At 38.3% G+C, this 24,621-nt stretch overlaps 1 pseudogene across 1 annotated transcript; it reads left to right on the top strand.

The window, feature by feature from the left end:
- Positions 1 to 22,513: 22,513 nt before the first annotated feature.
- Positions 22,514 to 24,242, top strand: LOC105517259 (annotated as a pseudogene). Its single transcript, XR_001002643.1, has one exon. The product of XR_001002643.1 is annotated as a T-complex protein 1 subunit eta pseudogene (transcript).
- Positions 24,243 to 24,621: the final 379 nt, after the last annotated feature.

Genomic DNA, 24,621 nt, shown 5'->3' with positions numbered 1-24,621 from the left:
TTGTAATCCCCATAATCCCCACACGTCAAGGGAGGGACCTAATGGGACTTGATTGGATCACAGGAGCAGTTTCCTCCATGCTGGTCTCATGAAAGTAAGTGAGTTCTCATGAGAGCTGATGATTTTATAAGGGGTTCTTCCCCCTTTAGTTTACCCTCTTGCCTGCCACCATGTAAGATGTGACTGCTTCCCCTTCTGCCATGATTGTAAGTTTTCCAATGCCTCCCCAACCATATGGAACTGTGAGTCAATTAAACCTTTTTTTATTTTATAAATTACCCAGTCTTGGGCAATTCTTTATAGCAGTGTGAGAACAGACTAACACAAACAGACTGAGTTTCTGTTTCCCCATATACTCACCATTTGATATTGTGAGCCATACTGATCTTTAACAATCAGATTAATAATGAGAATTAGTATATTTTTGTTATTTTAATTTGTATTTTTCTGATTACTAATTAGGTTGAGCATCTTTTCTCTTTTTCATTTTTTGGTCATTTGGCTTTTCTTCAAATTGCCTATAAATTGTGTTTTTGTTTCATTTTTCTATTAAATTGTCTTTTTATTATGGATTCACAGGAATCTTTCATGTTGATTGATTAGAGAAATTTAGCAGACTTTTCATTCATTCATTAAGCACTTACTATGTGCCAGGCACTGTTCTAAGCCTGGGGCTAAAATAGTAAACAAATTAGACAAAATTTATGTCCTTGCAGAGCCTCTGTTCATGTCTTCCCTCTACACTCCTAAGTTTTTATCTAAATAAACTATCTTCTTAGATCCAGATTATCATTTTAACATTCTTTTGCTGAATTTTATAATGTTAACAATTATACAAGTATACATACACTACATAAAATTTGACTGGTTCATTCCTTGCAAATAGTTCTGGGATGCTCTGGCTTCCTTCAATTTGAATTATTTATTTTGATTTCCTTCTTGAACTGCCATAGGACTTCTTCAAGGAATTTTTCTCAGAAAGAACACTTTATGAGCTTTTGGGTGTTTGAGAAGAGATTTTCTATTGCCCTCATGCATAAGATGAAGAAGATATTCTCGGGTAACCATCTTTTCCCTCAAAATTCTATGTATACTATTTCCTATGTTCCAGTAATTCATGTGATAAAAAAGCAGTATGCTGAAACATCTATTTTTTCCCTTCCTAGATAACCTCTTTTGTTTGTTTTTGGTTTTGCTTGAATGCAGGAAGAAGACTGCATTAGGCTATATCTCAGTGTGGGAGTCTAAATACTAAATTTTACTTGATACCTAGTAAGTAGCTGAAGACTCAAGTATTTCTTTAAGTTTAGGACCTTTTTTCTATTTTTTGTTACCTTTTCTCTAGCTGCTCTCTCCTTTTGATATTTTTATTATACCAATATTGGATTGGTTGGATTTTTTCCTCTGTACCTTTTCTTTACACTCATATGGTTATGCTTGCATATTTTCCTCTGTGTTCTTGGAGAATTTCTCAACCTAATCATCTAATTTACCAATTCAATTGATTGCAATATTCAATTTTCTCTCTGCTCTCTTTATTTTTAAAATAACAGTGTTGTGGTTTGGATGTGGCTTGTCCCTGCCGAAACTCATGTTAACATTTGATCCCCAATATTGTAGTGTTGGGAGGTGGGGCCTAGCGGGAAGTGGATTCCTCGTAAATAGATTAATGCCTTTCTCTTATAGATTAGGGCATATCTCTCTTTTCTTTATAATTACTCAGCCTCAGGTATTCTGTTATAGCAACACAAAACAGACTAAGACAAAGAATAGGTTGGAATGGATTAATTCCCAAGAGAGCAAGCTGTTTAAAAAGCATCTGGCTTCCTCAGTTTCTTTCTCTTGCTTCCTCCCTCACCATGTGGTCCTTCTGCACATGCCCACTCCTCTTCTACTTTCTATTATGAATGGAAACAGCATAAGGCTCTCACCAGAAGTCATGCAGATGTGTCCCAGCATACCGAAGTGTAAGCTAAATAAGCCTCTTTTCTTCACAAATTACCCAGCCTCAGATATTCCATTATAGCAACACAAAACAGACTAAGACAAAGACTTTCTCTTACTGTACAGTAAGACCCTAAATCCAGTTTTTTGCAAACTATATCTTATCAAAACTTCTGAAAGTTTCTGGCCTGATGATAGCATTGTTTTTTACTCTCTAGCTCTGTTGCAGATGTAGTTATAATTTCTTTGGCAGTCTTTAATAGAATTTGGGTGGAAGGAAGGAGAGTTAAGTGTGTGCATCAAAATCACCATCTTAAAGTGAAATAATGTTACATCACAGTCTTCATTAACATTTTACTTATTGATAAATGTTAAATGGAATTGATAACGGTCACTAGAAGAGAATAATGGTGCCATGGCTGTCAGCTATTAAGGAAATACAAATAAAATGACCAACGGTGTCAAAAATCTCTGCCTTGAGTCATCCCTGCAACAGCTCAAGGCACATTCTTTCCTTCCACTGAAGAGTAATCTTCCTCCAGAGAACTTGCCTAGGTGCCTAGCTCAGAAAATATCTAAGAGTATTTCTCAAAAAGTATTTAATGTCAGTAAAAATGGAAAGATAATGTGCATTGACATTTTCTAATTCTTCTTGTTGATGGGAGAAGGGAAGTCTTCAGGCACAGGTCGAACTTAGGGAACATCATAGAGTCAGCAGCATGGAAGTGGCAGAAGGCCTGGATGTGAGGAGAGATAAGATGTATTTTCTGTGCCCACCCATGACCAGGAGCTATACCGCTCATTTATCTTCACACAAGCCTGCAAGGTCAGTGGCATTAATTTTGTTTTTACAAATAAGGAACCAGGCTCAAAAGGGTTAATTTGCACATGGTCATATAACAGGCAAGTGGCAGAAGTATGGCAGAGGAGATGGGTTGCTAACGTAGAAGTAAGTACTGGGCTGAGCAATGAGGTAAGACTCACATACCTCAGACTCAGCTTTGGAGTAAGACATACTTCTTCCAATCTTGCCTCTGCCAAGTGGAAACCAACAGAGCAACGCAACTTTGAGCAAGTCATTTATGTTCTCTGAGCCTCAGTGAACTCATCTGCAAAATGGGTATAATAATACTAACTTTAATGGGGTTAAATGAGACAAAATATGCAATGCCTGCTTTGAAGCACATTAGTTCTACCACTTTCCCCACACTAGAAGGAGAAATGCCCCTGAGGGAATTTGGGCCTGTCTAGTTTTATTTTATTGGTAATACCTTTTCTTTCTCAAGATACGTACCCATGCATCATCCTAGTCAGCCCTGGTTAGGAAAATCCCAACACCCACCCAATCATTCTGGCAGGTGAAGGAATAATCTCAGGGGTGCTGAAAAATCCTCCTGAGATCACAGGGCTCCAGCTGAAGCTGGGCTCCAGATCACCTGACTTCTGGTTACAGATGGATCTAATGGAGCAGTCCCTCAGCAACACATTTGTTGAATTACAAAGTAGTATAGCTGTACATCAAAGCCAAAAGCTATAACAAGCTTCTGTGACAGCAATTTCAGGTTGAGTTTCTATTGACCTGTTAGTTGTCTGCTCCTGACTGAGGCTATCTCACCCTTTCTGTGTACAATTTGGAGTTTCAGTAAAGAGCCAGGCAGGGACCATCCATCAGTGTCACCTGCTGTGTCTGGGGACCCTCTTGGAGAGAGGAGTAGAAGAGAAACAACACGGCCCACAATCCATGTGCTCATATAACATTTGAATTGCCACTCCACAAAATTCAGCTACGTAACTTCTAATGATCATAAATTATTATAAATAATGTGGAATAAATCAAAATTATCAAAAATAATGTGAAGGAAATAAAATTTCTATAAGGTTTACTATCCATCATTATTTAATCTTCCATACTCAGGTCTTTATATCTATTACTTAATCAATCTTTCTTTCTTTCTCTTAGTTTCTCTGTCTCTCTGTCTCTCTCTCTTTCACACACACACACACACACACACACACACACACACACACACAGTTTATATCAGGCTCAGGTTTGCTGGTATAAATTTATCTTGACTTTCACATAAAGCAAGGCAAATGTTAAGTCCTTCTCCCCATTTGAATCCAAATCAATAATTTTCAAGAGCCTTAATACTAGGAGACAAGCTTCAGAATAATGCTCAGTTAAAAGGCTGCATAACCAGCCTCATTTCCATTGCAATATCTTAAGCTCTGGATTGTTAAACCTTCTGTAGTGGGAATCCTTTGCTTATCATTCCCCTCATGTGCAGCCTGCATGATCAGCTTCTCAAATGTGAGCTATGCTTTATGCCAAGGTGATCTCAGGCTATTGCACACATTACGCAGATTTTGCATATAGGGGGAATAAATCTCAATGACCCTAAAATTGTTCCATCATAATCAGTTTTCTTTCCTATAACTGTATCTCTCTGAAGACTGTCTGGGGCTTTACTACAACAAATAAGTTAATGTAGAAGAGAAAACAGATGGATTTGATTGCATTCTGGGTTTTTTATAAAGCAATTCATTTTGCAAAGTATTAAGTGAGGTTTTGTCTACAAATTCCCCAACAGAATGAATAAAGAAGGGGACTTTGGATCCCAAAATAGCATGGAAGGACAATAATTAAGTTTCCAGCCAAGTGGCCTAAGAATCTAATCAGTGGCAATAAGATTCCAAATGCTGTGCTAATTCTATTATGGTCACTAACTCACTTTATGATCTTGCACATTTCAGTTAACAGCTCCACATTGGGTCGGAGTTTTCATATGCCTCACAGGTTTGATGTAAGAGATATTTATTCAAAGTGAATATGTTACTTTTACTAGCCACTAAAGAGTTTTGTGCCTTGTCCTAAAGAAAAGTTCAAGGCTCAGTTCAATTTAAAAATAAGAAATTGTCATCAACCGATCACTTTCATGATTCAAAACTACTTTAAATCTGATATACTAGGGGTGAGGTTGAGTTTAGACTGGAAGGGAGAAATCCAAAATACCCAGATCCCTTCTCTGAGAACTGTTACATAATCGGCCTTTGCATACATGAGTATTTTCATAACCATTCTACTTCCATGTCCCACTGCTCACACCCATACTGAACTGTGTTGAACATACCTTACCCAAAGAGAACCCCAAATTGATATTGATTGAGATGGGGAAACCAGACTCTGTCTCCTAGAAATTTGAAATTAAAAATCAATGGGCTTTCATCATACATTGCTGGTGCAAATGTAAAAATGTACAGTCACTACGAAAAACAGTATGGCAGTTCCTAAAAAAATTAAACATAGAATTACCATATGACTCACCAATCCATTCCTAAATATAATTCCAAAAGACTTGGAAAGATATGTCCCACCAAAACTTGTAAACAGAGTTCATATCATACACTGATACCAAAGCCCAAAAAGGATACTATAAAAAAAGAAAATTACAGGCCAATATTCCTGATGAATACAGAGGCAACAATCCTCAATGAAATACCAGCAAACCTAATTCAATAGCACATTAAAAGGATCACTCATCCTGATCAAGTGAGATTTATCCCTGAATGCAAGAATAGTTCAATACATGCAAATCAATAAATATGATACATCACATTAGCAGAATGAAGGACAAAAGCCATGTGATCACCTCAATAGATGCAGAAAAGGCATTCAACAAAATTCACATCCTTTCGTGATTAAAAATTATTGACAAATGAGGTATAGAAGGAATATGCCTCAACATAATAAAGGCCATATATCACAAACTTACAGCTAACCTCATACTCAACGATGAAAAGTTGAAAGGCCTTCCCTCTAAGATGAGGAACAAAACAAAGACATCCACTGTCATCATGTCTATTCAACACAGTACTAGATGTCCTAGACAGAGAAATTAGGCAAGAAAAAGAAATAAAAGGCATCCAAATTGGAAAGGAAGAAGTTAAATAGTCTCTGTTTACAGACAAAATGATCTTGTATATAGAAAACCCTAAACACTTCATCAAAAAAATGTTAGAACTAATCAACAAATTCAGTAAAGTTGCAGGATACCAAATCGACATATAAAAATAAGTAGCATTTCTATACATTAACAATGAACTATCCAGAAAAGAAACCAAGAAAATAATCTCATTTATGATAGCATAGAAAAATGCTTACAAATAAGTTTAATCAAGGAAATGAAAGATGTGTACAATTATAAGTATGAAACATTGATGAAAGAAGTTTTAGAAGATACAAATAAATGGAAAGGTATCCCATGTTCATAGGCTGGAAAAATTAATATCATAAAAATGTCCATACTATCCAAAGTGATCTATAGATACAATGCAATCTCTATCAAAATTTCAGTGTCACTTTTCATAGAAACAGAAAACACAGTCCTAAAATTCATATAGAAAAACAAAAGACCCTGAATTGCCAGGCATTCTTAAGCAAAAAGAACAAAGCTGGAGGCATCACACTACCTGATCCTAAAATCTACTACAAAGCTATCATAATCCAAACAGCATGTTACTGGCACAGAAACAGATGTATAGACCAATGGAATAGAATAGAGAGACCATAAATAAATACACACATTTATGGTCAACTGACCTTTGACAAAAGTGACAAAAATCATACAATGGCAAAAAGACAATCTCTTCAATAAGTAGTGTTAGGAAAACTGGATATGCACAAGTAGAAAAATGAAATTGGACCCCATATCACCTCATAGGCAAAAATAAATTAGACTTAAAGGTAAGACCTGAAACTGTAAAACTAGTAGGGGAAAAAAAAAACAACAGAAAAGTTTCTTGATGATGGTCTTGGCAAAGATTTATTGGATAAGACCCCAAAAGCACAGGCAACAACAGCAAAACTAGACAAATGGAACTGTATCAAACTAAAACTTTCTGCACAGCTAGGGAAACAATAAACAAAGTGAACAGATAACCTATAGAATGGGAGAAAATATTTCCAAACCACCTATCTGATAAGGAATTAATATCCAAAAATACACAAGGAACACAAACAACTCAATAGCAAGAAAACAGATAACTTGATCAAAAAATGGACAAAGGACCTGAGTAGACATTTATCAAAAGAAGACAAAAGTGGCCAACAGGTATATAAAAAGGTGCTCAACATCACTAATCATCAGGGAAATCTAAACTAAAATCACCATGAGATATCATCTCACACCTGTTAGAATGACTATTATCAAAATATGGAAGATAATAAGTGTAAACAAGAATGTAGAGAAAAGGCAACTGTGTTATACTGTTGGTGGGAATGTAGATTGGCACAACCATTGTGGAAAACAATATAGAGATTCCTCAAAAAATCATAAATAGATCTAGCATATGATCCAGCAATTTCACTTCTGGGCAGAAATCAAAAGGAAACAAAATCAGTATGTCAAAGAGATATCTATACTCCCATGTTCATTGCAGCATTATTCACAATAGCCAATAGATACAATCAACCTAAGTGTCCATCAACAAATTAATGAATGGATAAAGAAAAAGAAAATGTGGTATATGTATAATATATTATATATATATATATATATATAATGTATACACACACACAATGGAATACTATTAGGCTTCAAGAAAGAAAATCCTGTCATTTGAGATAACGTGAATGAATCTGGAGGAATATTATGCTAAGTTTAATAAGAGAAATTTCCAATTTTCCAACTTTTCTCGGTACAGAAAGACCATTACTGCATGATCTTACTTATATGTAGAATCTTAAAATATCAAATTCATAGTAGCAGAGAGTAGAATGATGGTTACCAGGAGTGGGGGGAGAAGGGTGAGAAATAAGGAAATGTTGTTTAAGAAATACAAAGTTTCTTTTAGACAGGAGGTGTACATCCCTGAGATCTATTGTATAGCATAGTGACTATAACAAATAATAATGTAAATTATTATCATTATTGATTATAACAATATAAATTATTATTTTGTTGTAATAATAAAAGTTGCTAAGTCCATAGATTTTCAATGTTTTCAACACAAAGATAAGTATGTAAGGTGATGGACATGTTAATTAGTTTGATTTAATCATGCCATAATGTGTAACATATATCAAAATATATTGTACACATAAATTTGTCATTTTTTATTATAAATAAATACTTACTTTTTAAAACCAATGTTCATAGCAGCATTATTGTTAAAAAACACAAAGTGGAAACGGCCCAAATGTTCATCAGTTGAATGAATACACAAAATGTGGTATATCCATAAATGGACTATTATAATATTTAGCTGTAAAAAGTAATGAAGTACTGTCGTGTACTACAACACAGATGATCCTCGAAAACATTATTCTAAGTGAAATCAGTGAGACACACAAGGCCATATACTGTATTACACCATTTATATAAAATGTCCAGAGGAGGCAAATTCATAGAGACAGAAATTATATTAGAGGTTGCACAGGGCATGTGGTGGGGAGGTCATTGGGACTAGCTGCTAGCAGATATGGGATTTCTTTCTGGGGTGACAGAAATATTCTGGAATTAGGTAGTGGTGATAACTGGACAATATAATGAATATGCTAAAAACAATGAAGCATACACTTTCAAATGGTGACTCTTAGGTTATATGAAGTATATTTCAATTGTTTAAAATGCTACACTTTTTAAAAAGCAAAAAGATTAAGTCAGGTAGCTATAGACTCTAGACAAGGAACATCTTACAGCTCAGAGAACGAAGGTACAATTTGAGGGCATTCATCATGAGCCATATACAAGCTAAACAGAGAAAGTTTTCCTTGGAAACAGAGAAGGAGCAGATACTCAAGACAGCAGCAGAGACAAGACAACTAGTAGCCCCTAGAAAGATGAAGCTCTCCAAGTCCCAGTATGGATCGTTCAGCTGAACATCCTGCCCCTGAGAACATACACCCATACCTACTTAATAGATCCCTTATTTTTACTTAAGCTTATAAATTTCAATTTGGAAATTTCTCAGAGAACTAAAAATGGAGTTACCATTTGACCCAGCAATCCCATTACTATTCCTTTATATATCCTAAAGGATTTATTTCCTTTATATATCCAAAGGAAAATAAATAATTCTACCAAAAGATACCTACATTCATATGTTCATTGCAGCAGTATTCATAATAGCAAAGACATGGAATCAACTTAGGTGTCCATCAACGTAAACTGAATAAAGAAAATGTGGTATGTATACACCAAGGAATATTATGGAGTCAAAAAAAAAGAATAAAATCATGTCTTTTGCAGCAACATTGATGCAGCTTAGCCATTATCCTAAGCAAATTAGTGAAGAAAGAGAAAAACAAATATTACATAATAATCTCTTACAAGTGGGAGATAAACAATGGGTAAAAATGGACATAAATTTGGGAACAACAGACCCTGAGGACTCCAAAAGAAGGGAGGAAGGGAAAGTTGCAAGGGCTGAAATACTTCCTGTTGGTACTATGTTCACTATATGGGTGACGAGATCAATGAAAGCCCAAACCTCAGCATCACAAAACATACCATTGTAACAAACCTGCACAAGTACCCCTGAATCTAAAATTTCTTAAAGTATAAATGAATAAAAAATACAAAAGGCAAAAGATGAGAAAACAGAGAGCTTTTCTCTCAAAGTATAAAGTAATGTGATATATGAAAAGAGACAGGCTTGGTGAATATCCTCCCTAATAGCATCCATGAAAATTAACTTTAATTGATTTGCTATTAAGATTCTACATCCATAACTACTTTGTATAATGATTTACTCAGTAAGGCTGATTTTGCGTCATGAGCTGGCAGGTGCATAGGTACATTTATAGAAGACAGCATAATTTTTTAAAGAATGCTAGAGGATGCCTAAACTCAGCATCACTATTCACTCCTAGGTTCCTAAAGATGGTAATCTCTACATCTTCCAGAGACATGGTTTATGGAAACTAGTACTTGTAAAATCAAGATGTTGCCTGTGAGGTCATTGGACCTTGGCCTAAATCTAATTTGAATAATTACATTTCATTCCACCCTGAGTCAGTAGAGGCTCCTGATTAATAATCAGCATTTGCTACATGCCAGTGAAGTGTTTGCTGCTATAAATAGACAGAGTTAACAATCTAATTAACTATAGGAACTGGCAAGATGAACACTCAATTCAGAGAGAAAGATAGATGACAATATTTTTAAGGTCTGTGAGCACTGAGATGTCCCTGACCCTACTCCATTAGCAGTTATTGTCAAAGGTTACTCTGTTAACCCTCATTTTAAAAGATCTCCTCCAAAAGCTGCTACCTTTTCTTCCTGGAGGCAGAAAATTCAGCAATAAATATTCTGTAATGATACCACAGCACACTGAGACCCCTAAGGATAAAACATTACTGTCACTGTCATTCTAACATTTCCACCGATTGATAGTGTACAGCCCTCAGACATGCCCATCCTCTGTGACCAAGTGCACTAACACTAGTGGCCAGGCAGGAAAAATTCTGCCATTGCCTTTTTCACAATAGTGCTTGTTTCTCATGGAATTTATTTGATGCTTTCCTCTACCCAGTTGTAAAGAAACAAAATCCAGTACAGGGCAGGCCTCTGTGGGCAGAAAGCCTGTTCTATTAAATGATTTATAATCTGAAGTTCACATTCTGATTTCAATTTGAGAGTACCTGAATTTGGTCTACTGTTGAACTGAAATAAACATTTTGACAATAGGATTTCCATCTTTTTTTTTTCTTTCATATTTCATTTGCAAAATGTGTCTCCTTCCCTTGTCTTGCTCTCCAACAGAGGATACCCAAGCCCTAGAGTACCAAACCAGCTAAGTTGTGACTTCACTGTTTAGCCAGTCTCTGGCCTTTACAGAGCATCTTAAAGGTAGGATCTTTGTTGTTCACGCATTATCTGAATGCATACAGCATCCCAGTGGCTGTGAGCCCAGGTCCTGGCATTTACCTCTACATTTGGCCTTAGACTATATATTTTTCTCCTTCCTTACTGCCAAGCCTTTCAACCGAGTAGTCCATATCTGTTGCTTGGGCCTCTGCCTTCAGTGCCATGTCAAATGCCACCAGTGGTATTCTAAAGACAAAACGTTATTTCCGTGGCTTTACTGAAGTATCTGCCACCATCGAACACCTTTTGTATTCTTGACATTCTTCCTTCTCTTGGGTCAACAACATTTTTTTGTTTCCCTTAACCTTGATTCTAGGGCTGCCAGATTTAGCAAATAAAACTGCAGGACACCCAGTTAAATTTGATTCTGTATAAATATGTATTTTATACTAAAAATTATTTGTTGCTTATCTGAAATTCAAATTTAACAGGGTGTACTGTATTTTATCTGACAACCCTACTTGGTGATGATGTATCTCTGCCTCTTCCCTCCAGGCTTTGGTCTTTGTTCTTATGATTTACTTTATTCTCTGAATTTATCTTTTCTACCAGATTCATATCACTTCCAGATCACCTCTCTTTTTCCTCTGAACTCCTTAAACACATTCAGCAGTTTTAATGCTTCCTTGTCACATATATTTTCTTCTACTGTCTTAAATTATTATTTGAATATTTCATGTGTTTATTAGTTATCACCGACACTTGATTTTACATTCCTGGAGGTGAGAATTCTTCATTGTATCTCAAAGCCTATAGCATGGCTTCCATGTGTGGGCTGTCAACAAATATATGAAATTCCCATCTTTGTTCTCTAGTCATCAAAGTAATCTCTCACATGTTTATACAATGCTGCCTGGAAATCCTACTATTACATTCCCTTAGTCTATTCACTCTCCCGTTCTCCCAAATGTCACACCTCTTTCCCTCCTCACTCTTAGCTGATGACCTTGCTTCCTACATTGCTGGAAAACCTGAACCAATCAGAGAAAAATTCCATGAGCTCTCACTTGTATAACAAACAACCCACCGGTGTCTGCACCCATGTATTCTGCCTTCCTTTCTGTGACAATGGATCACAGTGGAAAAGTGTGCCTTTCTAAGGCTGACCCCTCCCTTTGTTCACTGGATGTCTTCTCCCTCACTGGCTCAAGGATATTACCACAGCAGTTCTCACTCTGTTTGCTTATGTAATCATGTTTCTTCTTTCTATAATACAGTTACCTTTAGCATGCTTTAGTATTTCCCCTTTTAATGAGCAAACAAACCAACCTCCTTCTCCCTTAACATCAAATTACCCTCCAGCTACCACACTATTTTTCTGCCCCTTTAATAACTAAACTCCTCCAAAGGGTGTGTACTTTGACTCCACTTTCTCTCCTGCTATCTTCTCTTGAACCTATTGCCATCAGGTTCTTTTCCCACCCACACCTGAACTGTTTGTGTCAAGGTTACTTATTAATCACCTCCAAATTGCCATACTAAACAGAAACAACTTAGACTTCACCTAACTCAATCAGTCAGCAGTATGTGAACTGAGAGCACTGCTTTAGCAATCATCCCTCTCTCTTCTGTGTAATAAGTTTTGAAACATTTTTGAAATGGCATCTTTCCTCAGCTTCTACATCACCATTCCCTTTTGGTTTTCCTTCTTCCTCATTAGCTGTTCCTCCTCAGTCTTTTCTGCCCATTAGTTTTCATTTTCCTGATCCCCAAAAGGAGGAATGTTCCAGGGCTCAAACCCTGAACCTATTTTAAAAATCTATACTCACCCTCTGCTGATCTCATCCAATCTAATGGACTTAAATACTTTGTATGTGCTAACGACTCCCAAGATTTTATCTCTATCCTGGGCCTTTTCCTTGAACTCCAGACTCATTTTTCCATTTGTTTACATAACATCTCTACTTGGAAGTCTATGATAAATCTCAAACTGAAATGTCCAAAACTAAACTGGTTTCCCCACCCTTATCCCAAACCTGCTTCTCCCACTTAAATCTTTTCTATTAATAGCTGCACGTATCAAAAACCTTGGAGCCATTTTTGACACCTCATTTTCTCTCACACCCCACATCCAAATTAATCATAAAATCCTGTCAGTTCTACCCTCAAAATATGTTCAGAATCTGACCATCCTCAGTAACTCCATCTCTTGCGTACCTTATTATAACAACCTTTGCCAACTTTCATCCTTTTCCCTCTCCCATCTATTCTCCACACTGCAACCACAATGATCCTTTTAAAACATATCAGGTCATTCCTCTGTGCAGAACCCTCCAATGGCTTCCCATCTTGTAGTAAAAACCAAAAACTCCTGTTGTTGGTCTGCAAGGTCCACGTGATCGGGCTTCCTATAACTTTCTAACCACCAATCCACTCCTCTTCCACAATGGCTTCCTTGCTGTTTTTCGAAGGTCTCAAGAAAACTTTCACACTTTTTATTTGCTATTTCCTTAGCCTGAAATAATCTTTCCCTATATACCCATCACTTCCTTCTCAGTTCTACTCAAAAGTCACCTTATCACAGAGGCCTTTCCTGACTACCCTATAACATCCTTCTTCCCCTCCTCCCACCCCATAATTCCCATCCCTACTATTCTGCTGAATTTTCTCCTTGGCAATTTCATGTCAAGGTGGAAGTTTGTTTTTTTTACTATATATTTCCCCCACTAGAAAGTAAGCTCTGCCTGAACAGGGATTTGGTCTGTTTTGTCACTGCTATAAGTCTACACTTAGACCCACGCCTAGCCCCTGGCAAGCATTCAACGAATATTTTTGTATACATAAATAATTGGAACTATATACTGAATACATTAATCTTTCAGCTGAAGGGTTCTAAAAGATTCACATGCTGAGATATCAGAAAACCAAGGTTCGTTCGTCCCTTTATTCATTCAACAATTACATATTGAACATTTACAATGGGCCAAGTGTTTTCCTAAGCACTATACAGTGGAGTATGTAGAGTGGAAAAAGAGAGGAGTACCATTTCTAAAATTTATCAGCTGTGTTGTCTCTGGCAAACAAACAGCTTCTCTAAATTTTGCATTGATCAGCAACATTAGATGAAGAAAACTATCCACTTTGTAGGATTATTGAGAAGAACAAATAGTGTTTTCACCTGAATGTGATTTGTAAACATTCAAGTGCTACACAAATGTAAATTATTACCGATTTTCATAACAACCTTATATGGCAAACAGGGTAGTATTTTTGCAATAGTCTCATTTTTTATTAAAAAAAAAAACAACAACTCAGAAAGGATGAATGATTTGTCCCCCAGTCATACAGTTAGGAAGTAGCAGAGCCAGAGCTGCATCCCAGGTCTGTGGGCCAGCATCCTAGTCCTAGTTCCATGGCACATCCTCTTTAAATAGTTCAATTTATGTTGCATGAATTAATGAAATTATGCTTATGGAGCCCGTTTAATATCTTTGGCAAAAGATCCGGAGAAGCATTTGCATTTGCTTCACAGGGTTGCCATAACTAATTACCACAAACTGGGTGGCATAAAAACAGAAATTTATTCTGTCAGTCTGATATTAAAATATCAGCAGGACCATGCTCCCTCTGAAAGTTCTAGGGAAGAATGGTTCTTTGCTTACTTCTAGATTCTGGTGTTTGCCCACAGTCCTTGGCATTCGTTTGCTTATACATGAACTACTCTAATATCCACCTCCATCATCACATGGTATTCTCCCTGTGTCTGTGTGTTTGTGTGCAAGTTACCTCTCTTTCAGGAAACCAGCTATCGTATTAGGGTCCACTCTACTCCAGTATGACCTTATCATAGCTTGATTACATCTGCAAAGACCCTATTTCCAAATTAAGGTCACTTTCACAAGTACAGGGGTCTAAGACTTAAACATCTCTTTTAGGGGGATACAATTCAACTCACAACAGTATCTCAAAGGTCTAAAAACATATCCCAAAGAACAAGCCAGCAGAAGAAGTTAACACTGTTGGAAAGTATGCATGTCCAAAGACAGTCCAGCTGTGCATGGAAGAGACACAAACCAGAGTTTCCCTTGCAACTGACAAACAAGTAAAAAGAGAATCAACCTAAAGCCATGGAATTGTCATTTTGGTGAAAAAGAGTTTGGCAAAATGCCCTGATTTCCCTGAGAGGCAAATTGATTCATAAAGTAATCTACCTTAATCGGCATTATATAATCCCACTAAAGGACGTGCAATAAAAGCAGTGATGCAAGCAGGGCAGAGCTCAGGGAGGAATCTTGCCCTACATTGTTATGCAGCACTACTGTGAAGCTGGCACACCTTTCTGCTTGTGTTGCCTCTAGCACCTCACCCAGCAACTAACCCAGTTTAGTCAGACCTTCCAACGTTAAGGGAGGTTCTATATTTAGACAATGCTCCCTGCCTGAGGATGAACTGTACTGGCTGCAGTGTCACACCTTAACATAGCACTGTTCCTAACCTTTGTTTGTTGGGGGAAACCAGTAGCCTTCTCTGGCACATGAACTTAAGATAGTTTTAGAGGTAGACCCCAGAAGCTCATCTAATTCAACTCCTTTTTACAGCATCCAAGTGCAGGCTTTGGAGCCACTGCCTGGGTTTGAACCATAGTCCCAACACTTTCTAGCTCTGGGACTATGGTTCTTACCATAGTGTGTCTTTGGACTAATTCCTCAACCTCTCTTTGCCTCATTTTTCTCATCTCTAAAATGCAGACAATAGTAGTATTTACCTCAAAAGGCATTTGAAATGATGCATAGGTCTATGTAAAGCACTAAAATAGTGCCTGGCACATAGTAAATTCAAAAGAAACTTTAGCCATTACTATTTTTATTGTTTCAGATGTGCACACTAAGGCTCAGAGACACGATATGAGCTGCCCAGGTTAACCAGCAATTTAGTACACACTCAGACCTGGAATTCATCCACTGGGGCACTACCCTCTTATTTGGTCTATAGTTAGCACACTTAGAGTAGCTCCTTTGAGATGGATAAGAAAAGGAGGTGTCATGCCTCACAGTTCTACCACTCTGACTTTAATTTGTTTCCCAGACTGTATAATTGTCACTGTGAAATTTTGGGGATGGTCCTGTGAGGATGAGACAATAACAATAACAACAAGTTGATTGGAGGGGTGTGAGATGAAAGGCAAGAAAACAACTTAGTGGCCATTACAATAGTCCAGCTGATAAATAATTAGATGAGAAGGGAAGAAAGATTGGGGAAATTAAGTTTATTTAAAAAGTCATAATAAATGAATGTGGCTTATTACTAGCAAAAAGCGCAAGGCCAGTCAAAATATAAGTGCCTTCCCTGATAAGAGCATGAAGGAGGACTATAGGCATGCATGACTCGTTTGGTAAAAACATGTGATTACTTCAACCAGTTAGAAGTTAGGAGTAATGCAGAACTGTTGGGATACCTAAGTGGAATCATGTGAGATTTCAGCAACTATTTAAATCACATGAGGAATGTGAAGCAGGGGAGGGGGACTGTAGGAGGATTTACCCCTTCATTCTGCATCTGTGCAAGAGGGTGGTAACAACTGAGGGTTGACAACCCCAAGAAAGCACCCTGATCTACACAGCACAGGAGAGTCTTGTGTGGCACCAAATACCAGGAATATCATGGGGAAAGGGATAGATGAATTTTCCTCAGGAAAAGGAAGGAAACTAATATTTTAAAAATATCTCTGTGCTCCAGGCATGTCAGTTCATCTACTCAAATTCTTGGGCCCCACGCCAGATCTCAAATTACGAAGGAGTTTAAATGGGGCTGCCCCTACTTTATAAAGAAGAAGAAGTATTGATAGAAACTGGTAGGTGATTGGATGTGGGGATAAAGGGAAATGAGACCTTGAGGATGATGCCCCAACTTCTGATGAGCAGTTTGCAGGATAGAGGCATTTCCCAGCATTTGGAATTAAAAAAAGCATTCCACATTGACTTCTGATTCTTTTAAAATACCTGAAGAGACTAGTAATCACAATAGCAGATATTTATTGTTCATACCCACTTTCTTATTTAGTCCTCAAAATATCTCTAGTAGGTAAATTTATTCTTGTCTTTATTTTACAGATAAAAGAATCAAGATTCAGATCACAGAACTCTGGTTTCCTGACACCACATTATCAGCACTTCAAGTCTGTCAGGGTCATGGCAACAAGTCTTGAGGGGAAAGAGAACCAAATATGGCAGTAACCAAGGAAGCCACACCCAGAGGAACTTGGCTTCAAAATGCCACATCCAACTGGTAGGATAAGGAGAAAGTTCCAGCTTCACTCTGTTCATAGTTTGTCTATGTTTGGCGTCCTCAGAATGTGGGCCTTTGGCAAAATACAAAAACAAACTAATTGTCCATCAACAGATGAATAAAGAAAATGTGATACATATACACAATAGAATAGTATTCATCTTTTAAAAAAGAAGGAAATTCTGTAATTTGCCACAACATGGATGAACTTGGAGGCATTATGTTAAGCGAAATAGGCACAGAAATACTACTTGCTCTCGCGTCTGTGGAATCCAAAAAAGTCAAATCCATAGAAGTAGTGAGTAGAATAGTGGTTACCAGGTGGTATGGAGTGTGGAATGGGGAGATACTGATCAAAGGGTACAAAGTTTCAGTTAGACAGTGGGGAAAGTTTTCAAAATCTATTGCTTAGCGTGGTGACCATGGTTAGTAATAATAATAACACATATTTTTAAATTGCTAAAAGAGTAGATTTTAAATATTCTCATTGCAAAAAGTGTTAAGAACGTAAGGTGACTGATATGTTAATTAGTTAGATATAATCATTCCACAATGTATACATATATTGAAATATCACATTGTACCCCATAAATATATATGATTATTATTTGTCAATTAAAAATAAAACTTTGAAAAAAATAATGTGGGCCTTTGGAATATCCTAAAGCAAATTCATTCATTCATTCACAAATATTTTTTAGCGCATACTACTGCCACACTGGCCCTGTTCTAAAGGCTGGGGATACAGTCTAGGACAGCACAGACAAGGTCCCAATGTTTTGGCATTTACAGAAGAAAACAGATAATAAGCAAGTAAACAAAGAAGATACTTTCAGACAGTGACAACATTCTACAAAGAAAGTAAATCTGAGGCAACAGTGCAGGGAATGTGACAGACTATTCAGCGTCACGAGAAGGGTGGGTCAGAGAACGCACTTTCATCTACATGGTTCAGGAGAGTCTTGTGTGGGGAAAGTAGTGAGTTTTGCTAAGATCTGAGCAGAGCACTTTCCAGGGAAAGAGAAGAGCAGATACAAGACCCCAAGGGTAGGCCAAGTCAGAGTCTATGGAAGGACAGCAGGATATAAAGCTGGAGAGGTAGACAGGGACCAGTCTATGTAGGTTTTAGCATGTTAAGAGGTTTAGACTTCATTCTAAATTCAAAGGAAAACCAGTGCAGTGGTTTAGGTGCAATAGTTATTTGACTTATGTTTTTAAAAGATTCCTGTGGCTGCCACATACAGAATGGATTGCAGGTGGCCCAAATGACAGCCAGAAGAATAGTTAGGAGACTATTCTATAGCCTAAAATGATGTATGCTAGTGGGTTGGATAAGGGTGGAAGTAGTGGAAATGAAAAGAAGTAGATGGAAGTGGATGAATACAGCATATCCCATATTTTGGGCAGAAAGCTAATGGACTAGATGTGGAGAGAAGCAGAAAAAAGGGGCTCATGAATGGAGTCATGTTGCAACATATTTGCATTAATCATCTGCTAAACCAGCATTTTCTAGAATACACATATTTTCACCATGACCTATAGTAAATAATACATCATGACCCAGGATACAGTATGTAATAGAAACAAACCATCATGAAAGAGCATTGATTTTTACCACACATGGTACACTCTGAATAGATCCGGTTCCTGGCCCCACCACTACCACTGTCACCTTTTTTTTCAAATTCCGATCACAACTGATCAAATTGATTTCATGACCTAACAGTGGGTCATGACTCACAGTTTGAAAATCTATGCTGGGCCAGACACAGTGCCTCTGCCTGTAATCCCACACTTTGGGAGTCTGAGGCGAGCCAGTCGCTTGGGTCCAGGAGTTCGAAACCAGCCTGAGCAACATGGTGAAATCTAGTTTCTACAAAACAAAACAAAACAAAAAATCAGCTGGGTGTTGTGGCATGTGCCTGTAATCCCACTCACTCAAGAAGCTGAGGTAGGGGGATCACTTGAGACTAGGATGCCGAGGCTTCAGTGAGCTGAGATCATACCACTGCTCTCCAGCCTGGGTGACAGAGTTAGACCCTGTCTCAAAAAACAAAAGAAAATCTATGCTGGAAGGTCACAGAAGATTGTTTTATAGGTCTGAGTGTACGTTTTTCCTAAACCTCCTTTCTCAGAAAGTTTATGCTTCTCTAGCCTCACTCTGTGTGGTTTGCTATGATTTGTATGCATTTGAACTCTCTACATCTGTATAAAGCATTCATTGCTTGTAGTTTCTCAAAGGATGCTTTTAACACAAGTGTTAGTCCATCTGTTAAGACCTATTTATTGCTTTTAAAGAGAAAAAATTAAAAGCAAATTAGGAATTCTGGGCTCACACTAACCAGGATATTTTTTTCCTTTTGTAAAACCCTTCCATCTGTCTGCCCTCTTTTGGACATAACTCAAATAGGAGCACACATCTCATCAAATCAAATGTGGGTGCTGTCGAAAAGTCTGCCAAAATATCATGCCATTTGCTTTTTTAAAAAAGAAGAATTAAAATCAGATTTAACATAATGAGCTGTTTGTTTTGTTGCTTTTCTTTCCATCCATTACAGAAACATAGGCTTCAATTTACTATATGTAGGTTTATACAGTGGCCTTCTAGGGATATTCCCAAAGTACCCTAAGATAAACTGGATAGCACAGTTTTGCCGGGGCAAAAATTAGCAGTAGAGAAACAAACTATTGCAGGAGGACAGAGAGAACCAAGGGCTCTAGCTCTGAACCCCATAAGACAGAAACCCCAGGGTGAGGGCAATTACCCCATCTGGCTTTTCTCTCTCCTGCAGAGCCTAGCCCAGAGGAGTTTGCTCAGTACCCTGGCAGGTCATTTAATCTTTGACTAGTTCTTCTTGACCTAACCTTGTGATTTAAAATAATAGCTGTCTAACTACTCTTCCAAAGATCTTCTGAGAAAAATCAGGAATTAAAGAATCACATATAAGAAGATAAAGGAACCTAACAGCTACTGCCCAGTTATCAGACAAAAAGCCCTGAAGTCTCTTGGACAGCCTCTCTGGCAAAGATGGGTGATCTCATGGTCTCAGGACTATGACTCCCCCATAGCCAAGAATGCTATAGCCTTAAAAACCTGCAGTGGTGGCAGGTGCTATGCAATGGTTAAGAGCAAAGATTCTGGTCAAGTAGACCCTGGTATTAAAATTCTGGCTCTACCATTTAGCTCTGTTTGACCTTAAACAAATCACATAACGTCTCTAAACCTCAGTTTTCTCATTAGGATGTTGGGAGATTAAATGAGAATAAATCATACAGAGCACTTGGCAAACCCTCTAGGAAAAATGAAACACACAAATGGCAGATGCTATTGTTATTGTTACTGCTGTTATTATTATTATGAAAGTCATTCAAGTATCTTATAGGGGTAGAGCAATAAAAATGTGAAGTCTGTAAAAAAGGAAAGAGGTGTGCTTAAGATAAATATAATGAAAAAAACCATATGCTTAGATTTGCAAAGCAATGACACAATACAAAATAAGGGACTGATGAAGCTGAAAAAGTGAAGCTGAAAATTATTTTAAATGGGGTATTTAGTAAGAACTGCTTTCCTGAATCAGCTTAATGTCTTAATGGTTGGGTCCTGGGTAATCACATACATATCTTGTTATCTAATCATAGAGGCTTATTAAAGCAGAAGTTTATTTTTCCATTTCTCTTCACATCATTTTTATCTCTTCATGTTACTGTCTCATTCTGTGGAATCCTCTTCAAGAAAACTAATTTTTGTTTACTCAAAATACGCTTGTTATGGACTCTATCACATCTTCACTAATCCCTTACTATTGTTTTATGGTGCTAAATCCTTCTATGGTTGTAATTAGTGTGCCCCTTCAGTAGTACTTGGGTATTCTATGTATAATATCTGAAATAGAAGTAATTAAAGGAGATAGGGTACAATACATCTTCAAGTGTGAAGATCCTGATAGAATAAAAATAACTGTTACCACATTTTGAGTGGGGTTTCAGCAGCATCTCTTTGTCCACAGAATTTAGCAAAACCTATTTACCTGGTCTCCCCATTTCAAAAATAACAATCTTGTCTCCAGCTTTAAGTTCAGTTCAGTGATTCTCTTAATGACATTCGACAAGGTTCTTTCTAATGCAGAACTTCTCAAATACATCTCCTAACTACCAAGGAAGAATATCTTTCCAGCCCAAATCAATCCACTTGTAGGATACGTGTATTTATGGAAAACAAAACATATTTAGTTGCACTTTCCCAGTGATTTACTTTATTATTTGATAATTTTTTTAATCCTCATTTCTGATTGATTGGCATTTGGCAGTTATTCCCGAGACTCTCCATTGAGTGACTAATGACCAATAAACAAAACGTGCCAAGGACACTGTAATTCAAAGAAATGCTGCCAGTTAAGAAAACTTGTTTGTAAAGTAAGTATGATTTTATTTTATTTTATTTTACTTTATTTTATTTTATTTTATTTTTTTTTGAGATGGAGTCTCGCTCTGCCGCCCAGGCTAGAGTGCAGTGGCGCGATCTCGGCTCACTGCAAGCTCCGCCTCCTGGTTTCACGCCATTCTCCTGCCTCAGCCTCCCGAGTAGCTGGGACTACAGGCACGTGCCATCACGCCTGGCTAATTTCTTGTATTTTTAATAGACGGAGTTTCACCGTGTTTGCCAGGATGGTCTCAATCTCCTGACCTCGTGATCCGCCCACCCCAGCCTCCCAAAGTGCTGGGATTACAGGTGTGAGCCATTGCACCCAATGGAGTAGTATGATTTTATAATGTGAATAACAAGAACACTTTTCTTAAAGCATAACCTCAAGGCTGTACCATAAAGGAAAAGCAAGTCCATATTAAAGCCCTACTTTCACTACTTAATTTTATTGCACTTTATTTGTGCTTCACAGATACAGTATTTTTCACAAATTGAAAGTTTGTGGCAACCTTGTGTCAAGTAAGTTCATATTTCCAATAACATATGCTCATTTTGTGTCTCTACATACATACTGGTAATTCTTGCAATACTTAAAACTGTGTCATTATTATTATATCTGTTATGGTGATCTGTGATCACTGATCTTTGATGTTACTATTATAACTGTTTTTGAGGCACCACAAATTGTGCCAAAATAAGAGGTAAAACTTAATCAGTAAATGTTGTGTGTGTTCTGACTGCTCCACTGACTGGTCATTCCCTTGTCTCAGTCCCTCTTCTTGGGCCTCCCTATTCCCTGAGACACAACAATATTGAAATCAGGTTAATTAATAATCCTAGAGAAAGGAATAGTCACACAACTCTCACATGAAATCAAAAGCTAGAAATGATTAAGCTTAGTGAGGAAGGCATGTCAAAAGCTGACGTAAGGCAAAAGCTAACCCTCCTGTGCCGAAATTAGCCAACTTGTAAATGCAGAGGAAAAGTTACTGAATAAAATTAAAAGTGCTACTCCAGTGAACACAAGAATATGGAAGTCAAACAGCCGGGTGGCCAGGTCTCGGAGAAGAGGAGAGAGTAGCGGGCTGCTGAATAAGCTTCCAAAATGATGCCCATGCCAGTTATCCTATTGAAAGAGGGGACTGATAGCTCCCAAGGCATCCCCCAGCTTGTGAGTAACATCAGTGCCTGCCAGGTGATTGCTGGAGCTGTAAGAACCACCCTGGGTCCCCGTGGCATGGACAAGCTTACTGTGGATGGTAGAGGCAAAGCAAGAATTTCTAATGATGGGGCCACAATTCTGAAACTTCTTGATGTTGTCCATCCTGCAGCAAAAACTTTGGTAGACATTGCCAAATCCTAATCATCATTCAAGCTTTCCGCACAGCCGCCCAGCTGGCAGTTAACAAGATCAAAGAGACTGCTGTGACTGTGAAGAAGGCAGATAAAGTGGAGCAGAGGAAGCTTCTGGAAAAGTGTGCCATGACTGCTCTGAGCTCCAAGCTGATCTCCCAGCAGGAAGTTTTCTTTGTTAAGATGGTGGTGGATGCAGTGATGATGCTCGATGATTTGCTGCAGCTTAAAATGATTGGAATCAAGAAGATACAGGGTGGAGCCCTCGAGGATTCTCAGCTGGTAGCTGGTGTTGCATTCAAGAAGACTTTCTTTTATGCTGGGTTTGAAATGCAACCCAAAAAGTACCACAACCCCAAGATCGCCCTTTTGAATGTCGAGCTCGAGTTGAAAGCTGAGAAAGACAATGCCGAGATAAGAGTTCACACAGTTGAGGATTATCAGGCAATTGTTGATGCTGAGTGGAACATTTTCTATGACAAGTTAGAGAAGATCCATCATTCTGGAGCCAAAGTTGTCTTGTCCAAACTCCCCACTGGGGATGTGGCCACCCAGTACTTTGCTGACAGTGACATGTTCTGTGCTGGCCGAGTACCTGAGGAGGATCTGAAGAGGACAATGATGGCCTGTGGAGGCTCAATCCAGACCAGTGTGAATACTCTGTCAGCAGATGTGCTGGGTCGATGCCAGGTGTTTGAAGAGACCCAGATTGGAGGCGAGAGGTACAATTTTTTTACTGGCTGCCCCAAGGCCAAGACATGCACCTTCATCCTCTGTGGTGGTGCCCAGCAGTTTACGGAGGAGACAGAGCAGTACCTGCATGATGCCATCATGATCATCAGGAGAACTATCAAGAATGATTCAGTGGTGGCTGGTGGCGGGGCCATTGAGATGGAGCTCTCCAAGTACCTGCGGGATTACTTAAGGACTGTTCCAGGGAAACAGCAGCTGTTGATTGGGGCGTATGCCAAGGCCTTGGAGATTATCCCACGCCTGCTGTGTGACAATGCTGGCTTTGATGCCACTAACATTCTCAACAAGCTGCGGGCTCGGCATGCCCAGGGGGGCACATGGTATGGGGTGGACATCAACAACAAGGACATTGCTGACAACTTTGAGGCCTTCGTGTGGGAGCCAGCTATGGCGCAGATCAATGCACTCACAGCAGCCTCTGAGGCTGCGTGCCTGATCGTGTTTGTAGATGAAACCATCAAGAACCTCCGCTCGACTGTGGATGCTCCCCCAGCAGCAGGCCGGGGCCATGGTGATGGCCGCCCGCACTGAGAGGCACCCCACCTATCACATGACTGGCTGACTGCTGGGTGGACCTACTCTCCTTGGGTTGGTTACTTCATTTTACAAGGAAGGGGTAGTAGTTGGCCCACTCTCTTCTCACTGGAGGCTATTTAAATAAAATGTAAGGCTTCGGGGAAAAAAAAAAAGTCAAACAGACTTATTGCTGATGTGGAGAGAGAAAGTTTTAGTGCTTTGAGTAGAAGATCAAATCGGCTACAACATTCCCTTAACCCAAAGCCTAATCCAGAGAAAGGCCCTAACTCTCTTCAATACTATGAAGGGTGAGTGAGATGAGGAAGCTGCAGAAGAAAAGTTGGAAGCTAGCAGAGGTTGCTTCATGAGGTTTAATAAAAGCTATCTTCATATATAAAAGTTCAAGGTGAAGGAGCAAGCACTGATGTAGAAGCTGCTGTAAGTTATGCAGAAGATATAGCTAAGATCATTGATGCCATCTAAGACTTTTGGAGCAGGAGAGAAGTCAATGCTTGGCTCCAAGGCTTCAAAGAGCAA

Source organism: Colobus angolensis, unplaced genomic scaffold (genome assembly GCF_000951035.1).
Source record: "Colobus angolensis palliatus isolate OR3802 unplaced genomic scaffold, Cang.pa_1.0 Scaffold3, whole genome shotgun sequence".
Taxonomy (NCBI): Eukaryota; Metazoa; Chordata; class Mammalia; order Primates; family Cercopithecidae; genus Colobus; species Colobus angolensis.
The sequence above is the reverse complement of the archived record's forward strand: the minus strand, read 5'-3'. Positions and strand labels throughout refer to the sequence as shown.